General features: G+C 41.5%; 1 protein-coding gene and 1 long non-coding RNA gene across 3 annotated transcripts in view; both read right to left on the bottom strand.

The window, feature by feature from the left end:
* The window catches only part of DISC1 (DISC1 scaffold protein), a 406,697-nt gene that overhangs the window by 179,422 nt on the left and 201,248 nt on the right, over window positions 1-26,027 (bottom strand). The window lies entirely within an intron of this gene.
* Window positions 23,280-26,026, bottom strand: LOC145538405 (uncharacterized). The gene is made up of 2 exons (XR_014076833.1): window positions 24,122-26,026; window positions 23,280-23,968 (listed from the first exon to the last, which is right to left on the bottom strand). It is a non-coding gene; the product is annotated as an uncharacterized LOC145538405 (long non-coding RNA).

Below are 26,027 nucleotides of genomic sequence, written 5' to 3'. Positions count from 1 at the left end.
AAGACGCAGAGCCAACCCAAGCTGTATCCTGGCCCCGAATCCAGCCTAGAGCCTGTCTGCAGCCTATGTTTCGCACCAGTCAGTCACCATTGAGACAAGAAGCCCCACCTGCTCCGCTTCCTCTCCACCCTGGCATTTGCTAACTATTTCAAGACTAAGGTTTGATTTTTTTTTTTAAGATGAGTTGTTTTGTTTTGGCCATGCCACTAGGCATGTGGGATACTAGTCCCCTCACCGGGGATCGAACCCACACCCTCTGCTTTGTAAGCTCAGAGTCTGAACCACTGGACTGCCAGGGAAGTCACAAGCTTTGATTATTTTGTTTCTCTCCAGTCCTTTTCCAAGGACAGTAGCATTTTATTAAAGAAGTCTAAACACTTCCAGAAAGAATGATAAAGGCAAATATCAGCAAAGTTGTCTGGCACAGCTTTCATGCATCGCCAAGCAACATGCTCTTAAAAGCAGAGAAGAGTGGAATTCATTTGGTTCTGTTTAAAATCAAGTCCAGAGGGCATTCTCCACCCAACTGCAGTCTAATCTTCTAGAGAGTTGCTCTAAGGTCAAATATTGGGTCCAAATCCAAAACTATCTGGCATAATCCCTTGTCATTTAAGATGGGATTTGCGCAGTGGAGAAACAAACTTAGTTACAATTCTATTTCCCGTTCATACTGGAAAAAAAAATAACCCTGACTTTTTCCTTCTCATTATCATTGAGAATCTGACAAGTGCATCTCCCTGATAATCTTCACTCCTGTGTCTGTGTCTGTGTCTGTGTGTGTGTGTGTGTACGCACACACGCACGCGTGCACGTGCATACTCAGTCACGTCTGACTTTTTGCGGCCCTATGGACTGTAGTCCGTTAGGCTCCTCTGTCCATGCAATTTTTCAAGCAAGAATGTTGGAGTGGGGTGCCATTTCCTACTTACTCCAGGGGATCTTCCCGACCCAAGGATCAAACTCACATCTCGCACATCTCCTGTGTTGGCAGGCGGTTCTTTACCACTGTGCCACCTGGGAAGCCCTTCTCACTCCAGACTTCACCCCACATGGGAAGGGAATTGGTGGCTGTCCTCATTATGACCAAGCTGTTGGTCAGGCTGACACAGCCCATGGCACTAATGCCACATTAGGCAGACAGCAAGTCTAAACTGAATAACAAATATGACTGAGTTAACTTGGACGCTGAGGACATAGAAGAAGCAGCCACTCTTGCCAAACTGACCCCTGATTTAAACAAGATCAGGCGCATATGTTGTAGCTTCTCCCAACAGCAGCATTTGAATGCTTACAAAATATTAGAAAAACTAATCATGATACTGACTTTTTTTTGGTTAAAGCTGATGTGTATACGGAAGATGCATATAAAAGCAACTGTGTTTATATCCTTCAAACCCTTGCTATGTTCTTTCCTGTGTATAGTTCTCATACTTTCTTTACTTATTCAAAGAAAACGGGACACTAATCCATAGCTTTTAGAGCCTTCCATATCCAAAACCCGAGATGAATAAAGCTCAGAGATAAAGATTCAGAGTAATTGAAGAAGTGATCAATTCTAAACGCAACCTTCAAATATTGCGACATGAGATAGCCCTAGATCATTGTAGAAGAGTTAAAAAATTTTTGAATTTTTTGTCAGTCCTATTTTGGAGGTTCCATCACTTACTAGCTGTCTGATCTTAAGCTGTCACTGAACCTTTCTCTTTTTTAACTTGAATTGGAGGATAATTGCTTTACAGCGTTGTTAGTTTCTGCTGTACAACAACATGAATCAGCTATAAGTATACATATCTCCCCTCCCTCTTGAGCCTCTCTCGCACCCACATCCCATCCCTCTAGGTCATCACAGAGCACTAAGCTGAGCTCCCTGTGCTATACGGCAGCTTCCTACTAGCTGTCTGTTTTATACATGGTAGTGTATATATGTCAGTGTTACTCTCTCAGGTCATCCCATCCTTTCCTCCCCTCTACACTGTACCCAGAAGTCTATTCTCTATGTTTGTGCCTCTATTACTGCCCTACAAATAGGTTCATCAGTACCATTTTTCTAGATTCCATAATGCGTGTTAATATACAATATTTGTTTTCCTCTTTCTGACTTACTTCACTCTATATGACAAACTCCAGGTTCATCCACCTCACTAGAACTGACTCAAATTCATTACAACCATTGTCCTCATGGTGCTACTACTATCGCACCCACAAAAGTCCCAGGCAGGCACGCCCCTTGGAGAAGAGACCTCCGGCTAAGCACCTTTTGCCATAAGGAGAACATGTCAGCCCCTGCTGATCCCTTCACTTACCCTCCAAAGACGCCCTTATTCAGTCTTCTCCCAGGTTGACATTTTGCCTCTCCCTCTTCAAATACACAGAGAAGGCAATGACACCCCACTCCAGTACTCTTGCCTGGAAAATCCCATGGACGGAGGAGCCTGGTAGGCTGCAGTCCATGGGGTCTCTAGGAGTCGGACACCACTGAGCGACTTCACTTTCACTTTTCACTTTCATGCACTGGAGAAGGAAATGGCAACACACTCCAGTGTTCTTGCCTGGAGAATCTCAGGGACAGTGGAGCCTGTTGGGCTGCCATCTATTGGGGTCGCACAGAGTCGGATACGACTGAAGCGACTTAGCAGCAGCTTCAAATACAACGTTCCAATTTTATATTATAAGCCATTTGTAAAACAGGGGCTCAGAAGACTAGGGGCCTCCACTCTCCTCAAACCATGGTCTGAAGGGGCATGTGTTGCCCTCCCACCACTAACCTGCATTCCCACTCCTCCTGTCTTTACTGCCCTGTTCTTCCATCAGCTCCCTCATCCTCAGATGGTTAAAATCCTATACAACAGACATAACTGTGCTGGGGGAATTCTCCTCCCCTTTCAGGTTTGCAATTGCACTGGAAGCATAAAATGGTCATATTTCACCCACTCTGAACTTGCGCGAAGGTCTGCCCGTCTGGTCTGGCCTGTGAGGGGCTCCCTTCTGTTGCTGCTGCTCAGGGCTGCCTCCATTTTACATCAGGTCTTACAGCCGCTATCTTGTCCCAGCTCCGCTTCCTGTGACAGGAGCTCAGTTGGTCAGGGCTCATCTCTGGGCTCACGGTTTCTCAAAAGGATAGAATATTAAGAAAAAGAAGTGATCTACCTAAAGGTAGATACCACCAATATACAACTGAGTTCTTCTGCACTTAAAACTCTCACAGACAAATTCAGCTTGAAAATGTACTCAGAGGCTCTTGTAATCCAAAATATCACAAACATGTAAGGATATTTATAGCAACAAGTACTAAATGCATGTATTTAAATGCAGGTATTAAAATGCACGGAAGGTGTAGAAGAGGCAAGTCTTACTCTATGGAAAGTCAGGGGCCTCATCAGACTCAGACCTCACCAGACATGTGCTCCCAGCCACACTGTTGCCCTTGCTCTGACCTTCACACTCTCCTGATGCCAGTCTCCCTTTAAGGGTGTCTGAGATGACTAGGTGACAGCCCAGGGAAATTTAAAGTTAAAACAATGAGCTATTTGTGGCTCCCACTCTTACTGATGACTGGCTGAAATAGAGCAAAAAGCCAGGGCCTCAAAGCTTCCTAAACGGAAAGAATATCAGAACAATGCAAGATAAAAAGTAAACCAAACATGCTCCCACAAAACAGAGTCCCTACTTTTGGCGTTCTTCAAACAGTTCTGATATATTACGCTTTTGCAACTTCATAAAAGACAGAGAAAACTCTTTTTTCCCTTTTTTAGTGCATTGGTTAATAGAGTGACAATGCACTTTGCATTCGTCTAGTACCAATATCTCTAGCATTGATTTTTTTTCAACCTGTACCTGTCCACATAGTTAATTCAGATTATCCCCTGTCAGGATCAAAGGAGAGAGTCTATTTTGTGCTCTGTACAACTCTGGAAGACTTTCATCATCCCAAAGACACATGAGAGACATTTCTGGTTCTGGAATTTTAAACAACTCAAGCCCAAATTTGTTGAAAACATCATTTCACAGACAGGCAAGTCTTTCAAGAGGCAGCAGATTTACTTGATGGCAAAGTTTGCCACCATCCCTCACTCCCTAAGGGCTTTCAGTCTCAGGATCATACTTTATGCCCACTCTGTCCTGACTTAGCCATCCAAGATGCCAGCAGGCACAGAACAAACACAGCTGATGGTTGTTCCTGGATCCCTCCTGCCTCCCTCTGTGCCCTGCCCAGAGCACAGAGCATGCACCAACCCAGTCCTGGCTGACTCCTGTTATTAGCAAACCACCCCAGCCCTCTCCATGTTGAACCTGGCCCTCCAGCAGGCAATTTCTCTTTCACTGAAAAATATCATAAATCAAAATTGATCAAGACAGAGAACCCTCGAGCATCCCCAGGTTTGATGATATTTTTACACCATAGTGAGTGCTGGGGAGACTTCCCTGGTGGCTCAGTGGCAAAGGATTCGCCTGCCAATGCAGAAGACATGGGTTTCATTCCTGGGTTGGGAAGATCCCCTGGAGTAGGAAGTGACAACCCATTCTAGTATTCTTGCCTGGGAAATCCCATGGACAGAGGATCCTGGTAGGCTACAGTCCTTGGGGTCACAAAAGAGTGAGACATGACTTAGTGACTAAACAACAATGAACAACCAGAGCCGAGGAAGCTCTTTTAGGTCCTGCCCCATGCTTCCCAAATCCTACTCAGCTCAAGCCACACCAAAAAATAATGATTGAGTACTGGAGGGAATACAGTAGGAAGCAAAACCCAGTCCCTGCTCTTAATAGTCTGCAACCTACAGGGGAAAACTGGGCAGGTGCCCACAAGAGCACAAAATTAGTACAAGATCAAGGGCTACAGTGGCTAAAAGACAAAGATGATACTGGGGATCAAAAAAGCATCTGAGCTTTCTTGCAAGTTGATAGTTGTCTACAATCTTTGTCTTTAACTTAAAATCACATACCTGCATAGAACCTAAATGATTACTTGACAAGCAAAGTGATACAAGACACACACACACACACACACACAGGCATCTTCAGAACCCTGTAGGATGCTGATCTGGGCAAACTGGGCATGTTGTTTAACCTCTCTGAGCAGCAGTTTCCTCTTCTGTAAAATCAGGATAATGATTCCACATTGGAGGACTGTTGTGATGAGTAACACGTAGCCTTTCCCTTCTCCAGGAGATCTTCCCCACCCAGGGATCGAACCTAGGTCTCCTGCATTGCAGGCAAATTCTTTACCACCTGAGCCACCAGAGAAGCCCAACATGTATAAGGAGCCCTACAAGCAGTATCTGCTCAACAAATAATACCTGTTGATACCTACATTCCTCAGACATGATAACCAAAGGTCTAGAGAGGTTAAGTAACCTGTTAAAAGTCCTAAAGGACATACATGTCACTTTCAGATAAACTAGGATAAGAACTCAGGCCTTACGACAATGAGTCAACTCACAAGATTGTCCCTGATCCTGCGGGCGGACCTCCCAGGATCACAGACCACACAGACCACACACAGACCAGAGCCCGGCTGGGCGGAGGAGGACCCGGGACCCAGCAGCAGCAGCACCTGGAGACTGGTAAGAACGCAGGCTTTCAGACCCTCATGCCCTCCTGAATCAGAATTGGCATTTTAGCTACTCAGCCATAAAAAGGATGAAATAATGCCATTCGCAGCAACATGGATGGATCTAGACATGATCATACTAAGTGAAGTAAGTCAGACAGAGAAAAACCACACTTCTATGTGAAATCTAAAATATTACACAAATGAACTTATTTACAAAACAGAAACAGACTCACAGATATAGAAAACAAAGTTAAGGTTACTAAAGGGAAAATGGGGGTGGGGGAGGGGTGAATTAGGAGTTTGCAATTAAAAAATCCACACTAATATATATAACATAGATAAACAACAATGTCCTACTGTATATCACAGAGAATTATATTCAATAATCTGTAATAATTTATAATGAAAAAGATATGATATCTTGCACTTATGATAATGTCCAAGCTCCTTAATTAGTATACAAGCCTGCCTGGCCTGCCTAACTCTGGAGCTTAAGCTCCCCCTGCCCCATCCCATGAAGAAACCGGCCACATTGAACTTCTTGTGCGTGCACGTGTGCTAAATCACTTCAGTTGGGTCCGACTCTTTGCGACCCCATGGACTGTAGCCTGCCAGGTTCCTCTGTCCATGGGATTTTCCAGGCAAGAATACTGGAGTGGGTTGCCATGCCCTCCTCCAGGGGATGTTCCTGACCCAGGGATCGAACCAGCATCTTTTATGTCTCCTTCATTAGCAGGTGGGTTCTTTACCACTAGCGCCACCTGGAAGCCCACTGAACTTCTTACAGCAGCTAAATGAAGAGCGTTCCTTCTCACCTTCAAGCCCAGCTTTCTCTTGCCCCAAATATGCTTCCCATGCTTTTCTGTTTCTGCTTTTCCATGTCCTAAGTCACAGCGTAGGTATCATTTATTCTGCAATTCTCTCCCTGGCACCCTGTGCTTCTCCATCAGAGCATTTCTCACACTTTACTGCAATTATCTCTTTTCTGCTGGTATCTCCCAGAGTTTTCCCATCTCTGAGGGCTGGACTCTTAGTGGCTGCTACAAAAAATTAATTGAAAACAAGGGCAAATTTTCCATGAATCTAATGATACATACAACTCTGGGCCCCTCACCTTCAATGGGTCCCCTCTAAGCCCTGTAACTAATTTTGATTCATAATTTTATGTATATAGTTTTTCTTAGCTTTCCTTATGGCTCAGCTGGTAAAGAATCTGCCTGCAATGCAGAAGACCTGGGTTCACTCACTGGGTTGAGAAGATCCCCTGGAGAAGCGAAAGGCTACCCACTCTAGTATTCTGGCCTGGAAAATTTCCTGGACTGTACAGTCCATGGGGTCTCAAAGAGTCAGACACGACTGAGCAAGTTTTTCTTAAATAAGACCAACCTACAAATTATATGTTTTAGGGCCGATTAAGACCTGAATCTGCTGCTGGTTACGTGAGTAAACGAGGCAGAGACTGAGGGTCACAGAAGTTAAATAGCTACCCCATCTCATGTCCCACTTCATAACTTGAATTTGCATGTGCATCCACACAGCCCCAACTCTGCCAGGATCCATACTCAGAAAGTCAGTTCATGGCCTCAGTTTCATCACATGGGAAAAAGAATACAGACTTCACAGGATTCCATGAGGAGTAACTCCTATAACACCTACACAAGTAGCTACACAGGAGTTGGCACAAGAATGATTCTGAATATATGAATGTCTGGTGAATGATACTTCGAAATACTTCACATCACAAGTTCCATTAAATAACTTCACATCACAAGTTCCATTCAGTTCTCAAAGCCAGCATGCATCTAATTCATCCAGGCTTCACTAAACCCCTATTCTATACACAGAGCTTAGACGTAGGGGTGGTGTGTGTGGGTGGGGAGGACTGATGACCTCAAAAAGCTGCCACAGAGGCTGGGAAAAAAGATGTTTAAACAAAAAACTAAAATCTGCAAAGAGTTCTTCTTCATCTTCTTCAACTTCTTCATCTTTTTTTCCTGTTCCTCTTTATTTAATACTTTGCTTTTTTTTCTCTAAGGAGTTATCTCCCCAGCCTCTGTTCTACAGTTGACTACGTTGGTAAATTACCAGCTCTACGCGGCCATGTAGCTGCCTTGGGTTACAACCTGAATGATATTTAAGGGGCCTAAGAGAAACCTGTGAACTGAACAATAAATGAACAAGATTTTCAAGGTGTCACAGTAAACACAGTCTAGGGAAGCTGCAGTTCCTCGAAAAGAAGACAAACTGAACTTAGCCAACAGCATAAGTTAAGAAGCTGGGGATGAAACAGTGAGTAGCCAATCCCTCTCTGAGACTAAGAGAAGTGAAGTCGCTCAGTCATGTCCAACTCTTTGCAACCCCATGGACTGTAGTCTACCAGACTCCTCAGTCCATGGGATTTTCCAGGCAAGAATACTGGAGTGGGTTGCCATTTCCTTCTCCAGGGGATCTTCCTGACCCAGGGATCGAACCCAGGTCTCCCACATTGTAGGCAGACACTTTGCCGTCTGAGCTACCAGGAAGTACCTAAGCACTTACAAAAACATCTCAAACTTCCTCCCATTTGTAAAATTTGAACCAGCAGGATTACCCAATGCAACAGACACTGACCATCAGCTGGATAGCTAGTATGCAGCCTGACTCAGGCCAAGAAATGTGGCTTCTGCGCCTCTCCACCTCCTTGAGGGCCAGCGTGCAATCCTGAAAGGTTGCTGAACCACGAAAGATGCTGGGATTCTTGGCCTCTGGAGGAGAAGAATTCAATCTGGGGCCAGAGATGAGGCTTGATTGCTCAGAGCTTTTGTGTAATAAAGTTTTATGAAAGTATAAAAGAAATAGAGAAAGCTTCTGACATAGACATCAGAAAGGGGCAGAAAGACTGCTCCCTTCACTAGTGTTACCAAGGGAGTTATATACTTTTTAATTAGTTATTACAATGAATCAAAAGGATGTCTGGAGGTTGTAAAGATCTTACTAGACCCCCTCCCATAATTTACATTTTAAGATAACAGGATTAGCCTGAAGGTTTCCAGGAAGGAGAAACTGTCCTCAAGCAGGATACATTGTTGTTATATAATCCTTAGTACAGAGTTTAAACTGAGATGTTTGTTCTGTAATCATCAGTTCAAGGCTTAAAGATATAAAACCTTTTATGTGACTAAGACCAAGGAGTGTAGAGGGGAAAAAAAAAAGTTTGTCCTTTCTTCCTCCTTGAGAATTCCAGACCCCTCTCTCCTTGGGGACCCCTGGACTTCTTATCAACCTGCCTAGGAACTGACTCTCTCAATCCCATGGGCCTAACGAGGGACACAGACATGGCTTGTGCCAGGCTCTGCTGTCTGGAAGGGATATGACATTGGGCCAAGCCTCAGGAAGCCTCAGCTAAATCAACAGCAATAATATTAGTAGATAATGGTGAAGAACCCTTTCTTCCAGCATCAGCTCCCGTGACCAACTCCTGCAACTGCATTCTCAGGTTCCTAAGTATTACCTGCTGTCCCTCCACAAGCTCCATAAGAAGCCCCATCACCACCTCTCTCCTTCTCCTCATACTGTCATCCAAGTTCATACATGGAGAATATTAAATATAATATTGTTGCCATACTGTTAAAGGCATAAAATCCATTTTTAAGAAACAAACTATTGTCTTGCTGTCTAATTCCTCTACCCAAGGCTTGAGAAGCCTCATCACCATCATGCTTCAAGGAAGGAAAAATAACCTCATGTAATTTAGTCACAAAGAGCACAAAAGGGGATTTGCGTTAGATGTTTCCATCTCTGTGTCCACATATCATCTATGGCCAAACAACAGGCATGTTTCGTGTTTGTAATTAGATGAAAACAGCAATATTTTTTTATAAGAAGTATCTTATCTTCCCCGTATGTATGCGCACTGCATACACTGACAGCCATGAGCTGGGTGATGTATCTAACACAGCCTGGCAAGACAAGATGACCTTTCTAATTGTCATGATGAGAAGCACAATTGCAAGTGACTTTGAAACATATGGTAAACTTCATTATGCTAAAATATAATAGCTTCTTCTTTGGGGCTTATGATGAATATTAATGTCAGGGCTCCTGAGGAAAATGTGCTCTAAATTTTATATTGTATAAAACCCTTTCAATACCAAAGAGAGCATTTATTTATAGTCTTCAGCCTTCTTCATAGATGCTGTTAAATATTCCATTAAACATGACAAAATGGAATGAATAATCATGGAACATTGGAGGGGGGCGGGGACAATGATCCCCTCCAGAGTATCAAGCCAAGCTCCAGGCAGGGCCAGAAGAAAAAGTCAAGGGATAGAAGTACAAGGTCAAGGAGGACACAGAGTATACAGAGAGGTAAGTCGGTGGGCTGGAGGGCATCCTCACAGAGACCTCAGAGGATCTGGTCCTGGGGAGGTGCAGGAGTGCATCATATAAGGTGTCCAGAGCACGCAGAGACCACAGGAAATTTAGCAGGTCAAAGGAGTTGTCTGGGTGATACCCAGAAGAGAGACAGGGAGTGTGCACTTGAGTGGATGAGGGTGTGGGAATATCTGAAAGATGGAGGAAAGAAACCCACAGCTGTACAAGATGTACAGCTGTACAAGATGTACAGCTGTACAGCTGTACAAAGCTGTAGGAAGATGTGGTTGGGGTGGTGGAGAATCTGATACCCAATGGTGGCAACCGGCAAGGAGGTGCCTTCATAAACCCCAATCATAGCAATTTACGGTGATGACACATGGTCCACAGAAAAGGACTTTGACTTAATACCCTGTACTGGTTATCATCTGTGGAGAGAAGGAGCAGGAGCTGTCACGCACCCAGCTCCTCTCCATGAAAAGCTGGTGACAGTCTAAAAGGTCATCCATCCGGTCCAGCCCTCTTCCCACTTGGCCACCATCCGTCACCACGTCCTGTGACTCCCACAGCTGCAGCCTCTGCAGCCCCATGCACCAAGACACTCTCCTATAGTCCCTGAAGTAACAGCACGCTTGGCAAGAAAAAAAATCCCTTTGGCAGGGGCTGTTTTTCTAATGGATCCATTTAAGAAAACAGCAAATTTTTGTAAAAGGCCAAATACAGTGAGATACTCAATGTGAGATGCATGATACAGAAAAAGTAAAGCAATGGGTATGAAACTGCACATTTCTCTCAGCTTCTTTATTTTAATGGTCGTGAAAACGTAAAAAGGATGCCTTCCACAGATTTATCATAAAAATGAGATTGGTTTATTATGGTCCCAATTACAGCTGTTCCCTCTATATTGCATTAGCTTTAAAGGCCAGGCGCAGTGAATATTAATGGATGGAGTGGAAACAGAATGCATTTACCCAAGAAAACCTATGTTGTTTGTTAAATCTATTGCACCCTAACCCTTAAGAAGTTTCAAAATTCACTCTAAACTGCTATTTCAACAAGTTATCATTGTTTTAAAAAATTTCTCTTTTTGTTCCATTATTAATCATGATAATGGGTTAACTTCACATATATACACACAGCATACAAGCAGGAAAAATGATAATAACCACATTATATGAAGATAAGGAAAGCATCAAGTTTCCTTCTGCCCCCCCCCAAAATGAACAACAGATATGCACAATACACAATAGAAAAAATTATAAAGGCACCAAAAAAGTAGTTCAACTTCATTATTAGTCAAATACATGCCAAAATAAAGCCTGAATTAAATACCATTTTATTATTGTTATTATACTACATAATTTCTTAAGAAATAACACTTAGTGTAGGAAGGATGGATGGGAGTATCAATTAAACTGGTATAATCCTTTTGAAAGTCTTTGCAGGATGTATCAAGCCACAAAATGATTGTGCTCTTTGGCCCAGAAATCCCAATCTCACTTTATCTTCAGAAAGAAATTTATATAATGATTGTTACAAACATCAAAATAAGGAGAAAGTTAAGTAGGTCATGGTATACTGATTCTTGGAATGTTATGAAGGTTCAAGGAACTAAACTGGAACTCTGTGTTACAAGGAAATCTAACTCTGTGCTGAGTCTGATTCTCGAGCCACACAGATCTAAGTCATGTTCTAGCTCTCCATGGCCATCTACAGGCCTCCTAGCTCACTAAGCCTCAGTTTCAGCATCAGTAGAATGGGATGATACATTTTTCTGAATGTACAGCAATGAGGATTGAGTGATGTAATGCTTTCATTTTTGCCACATAAGGCTATAAAGGTATAATGGTGTCCACTCTCTCAGTACCAGTGTATAAAAGGTCTGCATGTGCTCTAGGCATTGGCAGCGGTGGGGAGGCAGAGGTTGGGGGGGACACCAAAAATGCACCCAGGGACTCTGGCTCTGCTATGGAAGTTATGTGGTGGACATTTTTCATTCAATTTTTTTAATGTTTTTTATTCTTATGATATTCTGTGAAATAAATTAAAAATTGGAAAAAATCCCACTAGAGAAACTCTAGGAATTTCATAAGCTTCAACTTCAGAGGATTCTTGTATAATCCACTAGGGAAATTACATCACCTCCGAAGGTTACTACATTCTCAGGATTCCAGACATTGGGGGATCTCAGTGTTGGGTGGCCTTCTTAGGGCAGACCTGGAGTTTGGTATTCAGTCCCCCACTGTTCCTCAGTCTCTGAAAAAAAATGCAGGGTTGTATGAAAGGCAAACAGACATTCACCAAATTCTAATTTATCTGTCATGCTAATACAATGGGGACCTAACGACCAAAGTCAAATGCTGGGTCAAATATGAAGTTAAAAAGAAGCTCAAGACTCCAGTCACCTTGTCCCAGCAAGACCAGGCTTCCTTTCATTAATCATACCCTGATGTCATAATATATTTGCATTAGATTCTTTCTTGGGAAAGGCAATATAATATTTAGAAATATATACAGTGTAAAGCAGCTTTAGTAACACAGATGAAAAGAGAGCTGCTCAAAACAAGCTAAAATAACCAAAATTCTAACATCACTTTGGCAAATGAAAAGAGAAAAACAAGTCTGGTTATCATTAAACCTAAAGCAAAGTATGCAATCAGTTCTTAATGAGTTATAAAAACTTCAGAGAGTTTCATGTCAAAAGACAAATAAAATTACCTTCTGTAACTATGGAGCATGTGAGCTATGAGTATACCTGGTTTATACATTTTTGATGTCAAGTCAGTAGACCTTTAAGCAGCCCTTGATGGTTTCTGCCATGTCATAAATATTAAATTGCAGTACATTGGCTTAGAATTGTCTATCCCTACAGGATCCAAAGTTGGCTTAAAACTCAATCTTCAGAAAACTAAGATCATGGCATCTGGTCCCATCACTTCATGGCAAATAGATGGGAAAACAATGGAAACAGTGACTGACTTTATTTTCTTGGGCTCCAAAATCACTGCAGATGGTGACTGCAGCCATGAAATTAAAAGACTCTTGCTCCTTGGAAGAAAAGCTATGACCAACTTAGACAGCATATTAAAGAGCAGAGACATCACTTTGCCAACAAAGCTCCATCTAGTCAAAAGCTACGGTTTTTCCAGTAGTCATGTATGGATGTGAGTTGGACTATAAAGAAAGCTGAACAGCAAAGGATCGATGCTTTTGAAATGTGTTGTTGGAGAAGACTCTTGAGAGTCCTTTGGACTGCAAAGAAATCAAACCAGTCAATTCTAAAAGAAATCAGTCCTGAATATTCATTGGAAGGACTGATGCTGAAGCTGAAACTCCAATACTTTGGCCACCTGATGTGAAGAACTGACTCATTGGAAAAGACCCCGATGGTGGGAAAGATTGAAGGCAGGAGGAGAAGAGGAGAACAGAGGATGAGATGGTTGGATGGTATCACCGATTTGATGGACATGAGTTTGAGTAAACTCCGGGGGTTGGTGATGGACAGGGAAGCCTGGCGTGCTGCAGTCCATGGGGTCACAAGGAGTCAGACACGGCTGAGTGACTGAACTGAACAGGATCCAATCCTCCTCAATTCCATAAAAATTTGAAAGTAAAGTAAATGAGGCAGGATGGCCATCACCCAAAGTCTGGTGGGCCCAGGGCAGCAAAATTTGGTGCAACAATGCAATGAGGGCAGAAAACACTTATCATGAAACCCACCCTTCTTTACAAGAGCTAAGAGAATCTGAAAAGCCAAATTAGCTACAAATGATGACCTCTCAAAAAGAATTATCTCTCTTGGGTTACAAAACATATGGCAGCTTCAAAGAAGAAGAACAAAGAGAAAATGGCAGGAGATCATAACTCATGACAAAGTCAAAGAGGAAAACAAGATATTTCTTATTAGATTAAGCACTAAAAAGACTATGACAGTATAAAATAGGTCATAGTTGGCACCAATAAAATTTAATTCTGCAAAACTTCACAAAATTGGACTCAAAAAAAAAAATCAGTCTTAATCTCTCAAAGTCTTGAATTATAGAATATTGTACATGTTACTTATTTAAAGTTCAAAAGCTCACTCAAAAGAAACTCACAAATGGCCATCAAACTTTGCAAGTTAATTCCTTGTAATTAATCGGATGGCATATCAGTAAATTCTTACAGGCAAATAGGAGTTTGAAAGAAAAGTGAATGTGTTAGTCGCTCAGTCATGTCTGACTCTTTGCGACCCCATGGACTGTAGCCCACCAGGCTCCTCTGTCCATGGGATTTCCCAGGCAAGAACACTGGAACGCGTTGCCATTCCCTTCTCCAAGGGATATTCCCAACATGCGGATTGAACCTGAGTCTCCTGCATTGCAGGCAGATTCTTTACCATCTGAGCCACCCTTTTGCAATTTAATTCCTCGTAATCAATTGGATTGCATGTTAGTAAATTCTCAAAGGCAAACAGGGGGTTTCTCCCCCCAAAACTGTGACTGGGATATCAATATACTATCAATGCCTGATCTTTCAGGACTATGAGGGAAAACACTGACATTTAAGCATTTTTGAAAAGGAAGCAGAACTAGCCATAGTTCTTTGAAAATAAAATATCTAAAAGTGGTTTGAAGTTACCATATCTGTATTCAACTAAATTGCTATTGTTCAACTTTTTTCTCATTTGTGGTAGTATGGTAAGTTCCTATTAGTTATCCTCCCAAAATAAAGAATTGGGGTCTTAATACAAAATATGTGAGTATTACATGGCTGATAACCTAGAGAACCTCCTATCAAGTTCAATGATCCACTGAATGTAGGAAAACTGCAGACAGCAGATCGTCATTTTGGGCATGAAATACAGAATGTGTACTTAGAAATTTCAAAAATGAAAAGAGCGTTTCTTTTCAGGACACTCAATATCATCAAGAGATGATATTAGTGGACTTTTGTTCCATAATCTCGACTCTGAGTGTAGTATGGAGGTAGCTGGCAATAAGGGTAGTAAGCCGGTGGTAAGGGAGGGTGGAAAGACCTAATGTCAGGAATCAGGTTCATAAAGAATATAAATCTACATAAAAGGTGAAATCACAATATAAAGGGATTTGAATCCTAGCCCTGACCCCTCCATCCATGTGACTTCAGACAAGACTCCCATCCTTCCTGAGTCTTAGCATCTTCATCTGTGAAACAGATGGTGCTGGGCCAGCTGCACAAGTGTCCAGAGGATCAGACAAGCAAATGCACGTGCAGCTTTAGCCCAAAAGAAGAGAAACCAACATTTGTTACTGAAGAGAAAGACAACATACAGGGAATCATTTCTTCCTTTCAAAGAATCAAATCCATTAAAGCTATAGCTAATCTGTGCACACAGCAAGGGATCTAATAAATACATGCTAAATACATACAGTAAAGATCACAGGAAGGAGAAATCCCAAAAGAACTCATTTTTAAACCTATAAGGTTCTACATTAAGGATAATATGTAGAGAATTAAATTCTACTAATTCTACTTAAATTCTACTAAATTCTACTAATTTCAATTAAGTTCTAATAATCACGACAATAATATTCTATTTTCAGATCATAACATAATGCTGAAGTTGTTCAGTTAACTGAGGGTGGTACCAATCCCACTCAGTTCAGTTCAGTCACTCGTCGTGTCCGACTCTTTGTGACCCCATGGACTGCAGCACACCAGGCCTCCCTGTCCATCACCAACTCCCAGAGTTTACTCAAACTCAGGTCCATTGAGTTAGTGATGCCATCCAACCATCTCATCCTCTGTCGTCCCCTTCTCCTCCCGCCTTCAATCTTTTTCAGCATCTGGGTCTTTTCCAATGAGTCAGTTCTTCGCATCAGGTGGCCAGAGTATTGGAGTTCCAACTTCAGCATCAGTCCTTCCAGTGAATATTCAGAACTGATTTCCTTTAGGATGCACTGATTGGATCTGCTTGCCATCCAAGGGACTTTCAAGAGTCTTCTCCAACACCACAGTTCAAAAGCATCAATTCCTCGGTGCTCAGCTTTCTTTATAGTCCAACTCTCACATCCCTACATGACTACTGGAAACTCCCACCCAAGAACATTTAAAAACAGGTGTGGGGGAAAAAAAAAAAAACAGGTGTGGGAGGAAACAATGCACAAAAGACAATGCTGAAGGATGAGAAACATTCTGGAAGTCAGGGTACAGCCCCATCCAATGAATAACCCCTCCCCCAACCCTGGCCAAGGGGCTTTCCATCAGAAACTGTGGCATACCGCTTACCACCATTTTTAGCTTAATTTTCAGGAGGGTATGAGTGTGCATGTGTGTGCACACACCAAGGTCATCAAAAGCCCTGAGTCCAAGTGAAACGCAGACAGAGACTAACATAGGCACTAGTTGACAAGAATGTTCCAGAAAGAAAGCAGAACACTTGTCAAGTACTTAAGATTCACGTGGACCCACCTTAAAACATAAAACCAACTTCCCGCTCCAAACAAATTGGCATGTCAAAAACTGCCTGTTGCAATTGGGTATGAAATACGGTTAAAATTGTCACTCTATTCCCACCTAGGGGCTCTGTTGAGGGAATATTGTTAGAGGAGTACAAAAAACAAATGGTGGGGTTTTTCTGGTGATCCAGTGGTTAAGGATCTGCCTTGCAATGCAAGGGATACTGGTTTGATTCCCGGTCCAGGAAGATCCCACATGCCGCGGAGCAACTAAGCCCATTTGGCACAACTACTAAGTCACTGCTCTAGGGCCCGAGAGCTGCCCACTACTGAGCCCACATGCCACAACTACTTAGCCTACTTCAGTGCTGCAACTACTGAAGCCCCAGCACTCTAGAGCACTTGCTCCTCAACAAGCCACCACTGTGAGAAGCCAGGGTACCACAACTAGAGAATAGACCCCCTTCACTGTAACTAGAGAAAGCCTGAAGGTACAGCAACGAAACCCCACCACAGCCAAAAATAAACAAATAAATCTTTGGGGAAAAAAAGCAAATGGAGAGACATGTAGAAAAAGGAGTAGCATCAGTAAGTATTTCTAAAACTAATTGCATGGATAAAACTAGAAAAAAGAAATCAGAAATAGACATTAGGTCCAGACTAATACTGTTCGATTCCACTTTCATGAGACACATAGAATAGTCAAATTCATAGAACCAGAAAGTACACTGGTAGATGTCAGGGGCCAAAGGGTGGGGAATGCGTATGGGGAGTTAGTGTTTAAAGGGAGGACAGGGAGTTTCAGTTTAGGAAGGTAAGAAATTCAAGAGATGGACGATGATGAGAAGTTGCACAACAATGTGAATAAACTTAGTGCTGTTGAATGGTACAGTTAAATATGGTTGAAATAGTACATTTTATACTTTGTGACTTTTACCACAATTTAAAAAAAATATATTTTCAAGCCAATTTTTTTTTGTTTAAAAGGAACAAAATTGGAAGGAATCATGGGAATTCAAGACCAGAAGAGACTAGAGTAACCGGTGGTTTCATCTCTTACAGGAATTGTCTGATTCATTCTGGAACACAAAGGCTTTACTAGGGGCTTCCCTGATAGCTCAGCTGGTAAAGAATCCACCTTCAACACAGGAGACCCTGGTTCGACTCCTGGGTTGGGGAAATCCCCTGGAGAAGAGATAGGCTACCCACTCCAGTATTCTTGGGCTTCCCTGGTGGCTCAGATGGTAAAGAACCCACCTGCAATGTGTGAGACCTGAGTTCGATCCCTGAGTTGGGAAGATCCCCTGCAGAAGGGAAAGGCTACCCACTCCAGTATTCTGGCCTGGAGAATTCCATGGACTGTATAGTTCACGGGGTCGCAAAGAGTCAGACACAACTGAGCAACTTTCACTTTCACTTTCTTTTCAAATGATACTAGAGATTGTCATACTAAGTGAAGTAATCCAGACAGAGAAAGACAAGTCCCATGTAATATCACTTACATGTGAAATCTAAAACAGGATATAAACTTACCTGTAAAACAGAAACAGAATCATGGACACAGAGAACAGACTTGTGGTTGACAAGGGGGAGGGGGTTGGGAGAAGGATGGAGTGGGAAGTTAGGGTTAGTAGAGGCAAGCTTCTATGCATAGAATGGATAAACAACAGGTCCTCCTGTATAGCTTGGTGACTATATTCAATATTCTACGATAAACCATAATGGAAAGAATATAAAAAAGAATATATATATATATGTATAACTGGATCACTTGCTATACAGCAAAAATTAACACAACATTGTAAATCAACTATACTTCAATAAAAGAATTTAAATGATGGAGGGGTGGATGGAAATGAAACTTAGACATCTGGCTTCGCTGTGACTTTATATCAAGCACCTGGGAAGCAGAAAGAATTCATTCATCCTACCTCACACTGTGATGCCACACATGCGAGATGAAAAACAGATAATAAGGAAGCAATAGAGCTGAACTGAGGCCACCCACAAACTAACACAGGCTTTTTGCACTGTTGTGGAGATGCCTCCCAAAGGAATTATCATGATTATTTAACAAAAGAGGAAAGAAATTAATCACGAATTTCAAGCTTACAAATTCACAGCAAGAGAGTCTGAAGGGAAATAACCATACTCACAGTGATGCAGGAACAAACTGGAAAGAAGAAAACTATGGAGAGAAACTAAAAAATGAAAATATATATTTAACTGGGATTCTGATAACTAAATAAGATGATTAGAGATGTGAAAGCTCAGCTCACAGGAAAACGTGAGGAAAAATGATTTTCAAATTTTAAAGTCTTTCTCCAAAATGTTCATGTTATACATACATTCAATCTAAACAAATAAAGATTTCCAGTTGGAGAGGCAGACCTTAATAAAACACTTGCCATAATCTAAGTTCCTTAACCTCAAATCTGCAACACTCATCTGGTTCCCAGATAAATAGCTCAGGTCGCTCAGTCATGTCTGACTCTCTGCTACCTCATGGACTGTAGCCCACTAGGCTCCTCTGTTCATGGGATTTTCCAGGCAAGAGTACTGGAGTGGGATGCCATTTCCTTCTCTAGGGGATCTTTCCTGACCCAGGGGTCGAATTCACATCTGTTGCATCTCCTGCACTGAAAGGTGGATTCTTTTCCACTTGCACCACCTAGAAATCCCCTTGGTGCATCTACAGAAAGGGATCTCTAACCACCCCTTTAGGTTCTAGGGACTTAGAACCAGTGATGTCAGATCACTGGAAGATTCTATATTTAAACTCAATTAGCCTGAGGCCTTCCTAACTGACTTCCATAGCATTATATGTGAACAGAGTTTCTTAACATTTGGAGGAACTTAAAATTTGAAGGAAATTTTGACTCTCTCAAAAATCTGCTGAGTAACTAGATCTTTTTGTGGAAAAAATGTACAAACTCACAGATCTAAAGTCTGTGTACAGTTTCACAGTCTTCCCATGAACTACTGCTTTCACCTGCTTTTTTTTTTTTTGTCAGAGATGGTTGGTAACAGCCATGTGTGCTTTTTCATTTGCTATAAATCTATTTATGAAGACTTTCCATTACACTCTCAAAAAAAAATCATCTTTAAGAATTTAACACCACTCCATATTCCTGAAAACTTCATGTTTTAAGCTACTTTTGAGGAGGATAGATGATGCTTTATCGGTGTTTTTTGCTCTGGCTTCTAGGAAGTTCATGATCACATCATATTCTCAACCAAAATAATTAACTCTTGTCACTCGCATTTTCTTCTGTCTCAACTTTTCCATTATATTTCCATTATATTTGTTAATTTTGTTGTATTCATCTTTGATATATATTTATATAAATTCCTGTTTTCCATTTCTTCCCCTGCTAAGTCGCTTCAGTCGTGTCCGACTGTGCGACCCCGCAGACGGCAGCCCACCAGTCTCCCCCATCCCTGGGATTCTCCAGGCAAGAACACTGGAGTGGGTTGCCATTTCCTTCTCCAAGGCATGAAAGTGAAAAGTGAAAGTGAAGTCGCTTAGTCGTGCCCGACTCTTAGCGACCCCATGGACTGCAGCCTACCAGGCTCCTCCATCCATGGGATTTTCCAGGCAAGAGTACTGGAGTTGGGTGCCATTGCCTTCTTCCCCAACCCCCCCACAAAAAAGACAGACTTTATTCCCTGTTCTAATTTTTCTTGAAAATTTCACCTAAATATAGCTAATAAATGTGGAAAAGGAGTGACTGCCTATATACACAAAACCTGTTAAATCACATGATCTGTAAACCAAAAGCTTTTTCTTAAAGTGATTTACAAAAGATGTTTAACCAGTGGACTAAAGAATTAAAAAACTGGTATCTCACTAAAGGGCATCATACTTCCTTTTATTACCTATTAGGAGGTGTCCAAGAAGAAGGGCAGGATTATGTGAATGTGGCCTTTCTAGCCTAAAGGAAAAAGTAGATATTAGACCCAAATCATAATTGAAAAGTTGAGCCACTTCCACTTTATCACCTTTAAAAACTGCCCCTTTTCTGACTTCACTTCCTCCATACTCACTGAAAGGCAAACAAATGAGTTTAGGCTGGACACAGCCAGCCATCACTCTCGGAAAAAAAACACGATTTGACACCCACACTGAGAATTCTTTTATGCATTTCACAGATCCTCCATGGATTCCTGACAGCTCACTGGGCCACAGACACCGCTGGATTTTTGAGCTACATCTGCAGTATCTTTTCTACTCGGGCAGCTGGCATAAAGTGGGAAAATTCATTACCATACTAATGATGTCCTATTTAAAATTCTGGCCCTGATTATTCTGTGATTAAATCTCTCCCCTTGACGTCTGCTTCCTTTATATCCGAGTTACAGTATGAAATCAACAATATTAATAAAGGACAATACAGATTACCAACTTATACACAAGAGAGGGAAACACGGTTCTGTAAATCCCAGGGTTGTCTTTTTTCCTGAAAAACAGATGTAGCAAACTTAAAAATGTTACTGATTCTTTTTCATACCACTATTCCTTAAAAAAAAAAAAACACTGAAATCCACAATAATTAAAGGTTTATAGTTAATTTCCACAAGTATTCTGAGGTTGAAAGATAGATTTAATCTATTTACTGCCCCTAAAACTGCTCAGACTTCAAATGTGTTCTCCTGAAATCTTAAGAACCACTGATGGGGTATAAGCACCCAGCTTCCTCCCCTCTTTAAACAGACTCTGTGTCACTGAGTCAAAAGGCAATAGATTCATAATGATTTCTGTCTCCCTTGCCCCCACATACTTTGGCATATTTCAGTCTTTCTCATCACATTGTTCTGTCTGCTGCCACCCCAATCTGTATATCCAACTCGGATAACTCAAGCATCTTCCATGAAAAACTAGCAAACTTTATCACTGCCTTAATTAGACTGGAAGATGAATTTTAAACATTTGAAAAAAAAGAAGATTCAAGGTCTGGGTCTGTGAGTCAAAATAAGGAAAGAAAGGACTAATGTTTCTTGTCAGCATCTGGCCCCAGTAAGTGAACAAATATTTATGGCCTATTTACTATTTTTAATGACATCATGCTGGGTACTGCCAACAACAAAAATGAAACCTAAAGACCGTGCTTTCACCTCAGTGGGCTCACAGTTGAGCCAGAGACATGAGATGTAATGACATTGTAAGTGATCAGCAAAGCAAGCTCATCTGCGATGAGCCATTGCATACACTCTTCCCATCATTAAGAACCCTCTGAATGACAGAGATTGTTGATTATTCCCTAAGATGGCAGATCTCCACTCCCGCTATAGAAACAGAGCCCCGACTGGATGTGGACACACCCATGGCTGGGTCAGCCCACCTAGAGCCAACATCACAGAGCCTGGGTCCCTTACTGTCATGACCACTAGCATGCACCCACACATGGAATCTAGAAAAATGGTACTAATGAACCTATTTGCAGGGCAGGAATGGAGACACAGACATAGGGAACCGACATGTGGACACAGTAGAGGAAGGAGAGAGTGGGGCGAATTAAGAGAGTAGCACTGACATATATACATTCAGTTCAAGTTCAGTTCAGTCGCTCAGTCGTGTCTGACTCTTTGCGACCCCATGAATCGCAGCATACCAGGCCTCCCTGTCCATCACCAACTCTCGGAGTCTACCCAAACACATGTCCATCAAGTCGGTGATGCCATCCAGCCATCTCATCCTCTGTCGTCCCCTTCTCCTCCTGCCCCCAATCCTTCCCAGCATTAGGGTCTTTTCCAGTGAGTCAACTCTTTGCATGAGGTGGCCAAAGTATTGGAGTTTCAGCTTCAACATCAGTCCTTCCAATGAACACCCAGGACTGATCTCCTTTAGGATGGACTGGTTGGATCTTCTTGCAGTCCAAGGGACTGTCAAGAGTCTTCTCTAACACCACAGTTCAAAAGCATCAATTCTTCGGCGCTCAGCTTTCTTCACCATCCAACTCCCACATCCATACATGACCACTGCAAAAACCATAGCCTTGACTAGACAGACCCTTGTTGGCAAAGTAATGTCTCTGCTTTTAAATATGCTATCTAGGTTGGTCATAACCTTCCTTCCAAGGATATATACATTATCATGTGTAAAATAGTCAGCTAGTGGGAAGCTGCTGCATAGCACAGGGAGCTCAGCTCAGTACTCTATGACATCTAGAGGGGCAGGATGGGGGTGGGTGGGATAGGGTGAGGCTCATGAGGGATGAAATACATGTACACTTATGGCTGACTCATGCAGTAGGGCAGAAAACAACACAACATTGTAAAGCAATTTCTAAAATCAATAAACGCTGGAGAGGATGGAGAAAAGGGAACCCTCCTCCACTGTTGGTGGGAATGTAGACTGATAAAGCCATTATGGAGAATAGAATGGAAATTCTCTAAAAAACTAGGAATAAAGCTACCATATGACCCAGCAACCCCACTACTGGGCAAATACCCTGAGGAAACCACAATTCTAAAAGACACATATACCCGCAATGTTCATTGCAGCACTATTTACAATAGCCAGAAAATGGAAGCAACCTAGATGTCCATCAGATAAATGGATAAAGAAGATGTGGAACTTATATATACAATAGACTATTACTCAGCCATAAAAGAACACATTTGAGTCAGTTCTATATATGGAATCTAGAAAAATAGTACTGATGAACCAATTTGAAGGGAAGGAACAGAGACACAGACGTAGTCCATGGACTTGTGGACACAGTGGGGGAGGGAGATAGTGGGATGAATGGAGAAAGTAGCATCAACATATATACACACTATCATGTGTAAAATAGACAGCTGGTGAAAAGTTGCTGTATAATACAGGGAGCCCAGCCTGGCACTCTGTGATGACCTAGAGGGGTGGGATGGGGGAGGGGAGGGAGGCTCAAAAGGGAGGGGATACATGTATAATTATGGTTGATTGTTATATGGCAGAAACCAACACAACATTGCAAAAAAAAATTTTTTTAATAAAATAGGAAATAACATAGAAACATTTTTAAATAAATAAAAATCTGTTTTTAAGAACACTACACATTGCTCTTTTTTTTAAGTCTTATTTTAAAATGTTTTATCTAAGATTAAAAAGAGTCAGCTCATGGTAATACCTGCAGCAGCACATTAGTTAGTTCAGTCACTCAGTCTTTTCTTTCGACCTCATGGACTACAGTACGTCAGTCTGCCCTGTCCATCACCAACTCCCGGAGCTTGCTCAAACTCACATCCATTTAGTTGGTGATGCCTCCAACCATCTCAGTAATGCGCAGAAGTACATTACTTCTTAGTATTTGCTCTGCATTTAAACTTGAGCACAGAGCTCACTCCAGATTTTTAACTCTCAAAACCCAACAAATTACAGAATATGGACCTTGGTCTAGTTTAATATCATATCAATGGATAAAAGCTTCACTTTACTAAGAATTTATTTCTTTGTCTCTCACACTCTCACCAACACAAGATTATTAATTTGGTTCAACTAATGCCAAGTCACCTCAGATTGCTTAAAAATTAGCTTTAGCCTATAAAGCACAAGTTGGAGAAGGAAATGGCAACCCACTCCAGTACTCTTGCCTGGAAAATCCCATGGATGGAGGAGCCTGGTAGGCTACAGTCCATGGGGTTGCAGAGTAGGACACGACTGAGTGACTTCACTTCACTCACTTCACTCACTTCATACTTTATCACCGGAGAAGGAAATGGCAACTCACTCCGTATTCTTGCCTGGAGAATCCCATGGACAGGGGAGCCTGGAGGGCCGTGGTCCATGAGGTCGCAGAGAGTCGGACATGACTGAAGTGACTGAGCAAGAGCAATAAAGCACAAGGAAGGGATACCCAAGTGGCTCAGTGGTAAAGAATCCACCTGCCAAAGCAGGAGCTGCAGAAGATGCAGGTTTGATCCCTGGGTCGGGAAGATACTCTGGAGGAGGAAATGACAACCCACTGCAGTATTCTTGCCTGGAAAATCCCGAGGACAGAAGCCTGGTGGGTACAGTCCACAGGGTCACAAAGAGCCGGATACAACTGAGTGCGTGCACACACACACACACAAAGCACAGGGAAAGGGTAGCTGATCCAGCAAAATCCAAGTATAAAACATAAAGAATGCCTTCACAACAGTAATGAGCCATCTGCAATTTAGAATCATCCACGGTAACAATTTCTCATTCCATTTGTTTATGTTTTATTCATCATTTTGAAAATACTTAGTCAAGTGACAATGATGAGATTCAAAAAGTACCACACAGCTTTTTTTTTCCTAAAAAAAAGAGAGATATTAATGGCTTTCAAGAGCTTAACTCTTCAAATGAAAATATTGCTGCATCCTATTATATATAGGATGGATAAAAAGATCCTACTGCATAGCACAGAGAACTATATTCAATATCCTGTAACAACCATAATGGAAAGGAATATGAAAAAATGTACATATATACATATATAACTGAGTCACTTTGCTGTATAGCAGAAATTAACACAACACTGTAAATCAACTTTACTTCAATCAAGTTTTTTTAAAAAAGAAAATATTGCTGAACTAAATTTGTCCAAATTTGTTCTCATTTTTTCTCTGTGATATAAATTTCCTATTTTGCATCACAAGTCTTGTGCTGATAACATAAGACATCTCATAATTTTTCTTGTTTATATTTTTAAAAATTTAAAACAAATTTATAAAAATTTGTAGCAAAATTTATTTAACTATAAGATTAGACCTACAATAACATAATAAACTGCAGCATTACATCTTGGAGGAACATGTTGTCATTTCTCAGGACTATAGTTATATATTAAGGCTCAAATGCAGTCTCTTGTTTACGTATTTGGCAAGAAACAAAGCTTTGACTTGTAAAAGTGAAAAAAAGATAAGGCTGACTTAGAGGTGTCCCAGGCTGAGAAGACACAATTGCGGTTGACAGTCGCATCTGTCGTTCAGATAACTACGAAGAAACCTCTCTCTACACAATTTAGTAAGTCTTTAAAACAAAATGTACTAACAGTGAAATGATACTCCTATTTCTACTAGCTGATTTCATATTTGTTTGGTTTTAAATACTAATCTTCATTTACTTCAATTTGTGGAGTATTTTCAAATAAGTGTGTTAAAAGTGTTAAGTCACTCAGTCACATCTGACTCTGCAACCCTATGGACTGTAGCCAATGAGGCCCCTCTGTCCATGGAATTCTCCAGGCAAAAATGTTGGAGTGGGTAGCCATTCCCTCCTCCAGTGGATCATCCCAACCCAAGGATCAAACCCAGGTCTCCTGCATTGCAGGTGGAATCTTTACTGTGTGAGCCACCAGGGTGGCTCTGTTTCAAATCTGGCTACCTAATACCTTCATTCTTGTTTCTTTTTAAACAAGTATACTTTGTAAATACAGTTCTTTATTAGTATAAACGTCATTCATTTTTCTAGTAAACAGTTATTTAGAAAATATGATTTACTATGTATGAACTCTGCCTTCCAACAACCTCTAGTTCCCAAAGGAAGGGCAAAGGTGTATGCACACACACACAATCTCAGGATCTTAATAAATTCATGCAATTAATCTGTATCATTTAACCAGCTTATGAGATGGATCATCTATCATCTCATTTTACTGGTAAAGAAACAGGTTCTAGCATCTATTGTATTTTAAATATAAATTTTCTCCCTATGATTTCATTCTGTGTATTAGAAACTGAATCATCAGTAA

This window comes from Giraffa tippelskirchi, chromosome 2 (assembly GCF_054371585.1).
Source record: "Giraffa tippelskirchi isolate mGirTip1 chromosome 2, T2T-mGirTip1v1.2.pri, whole genome shotgun sequence".
NCBI classification, from domain to species: domain Eukaryota; kingdom Metazoa; phylum Chordata; class Mammalia; order Artiodactyla; family Giraffidae; genus Giraffa; species Giraffa tippelskirchi.
Note: the sequence above shows the minus strand (reverse complement) of the source record. Positions and strands in the feature narration are given on the sequence as shown.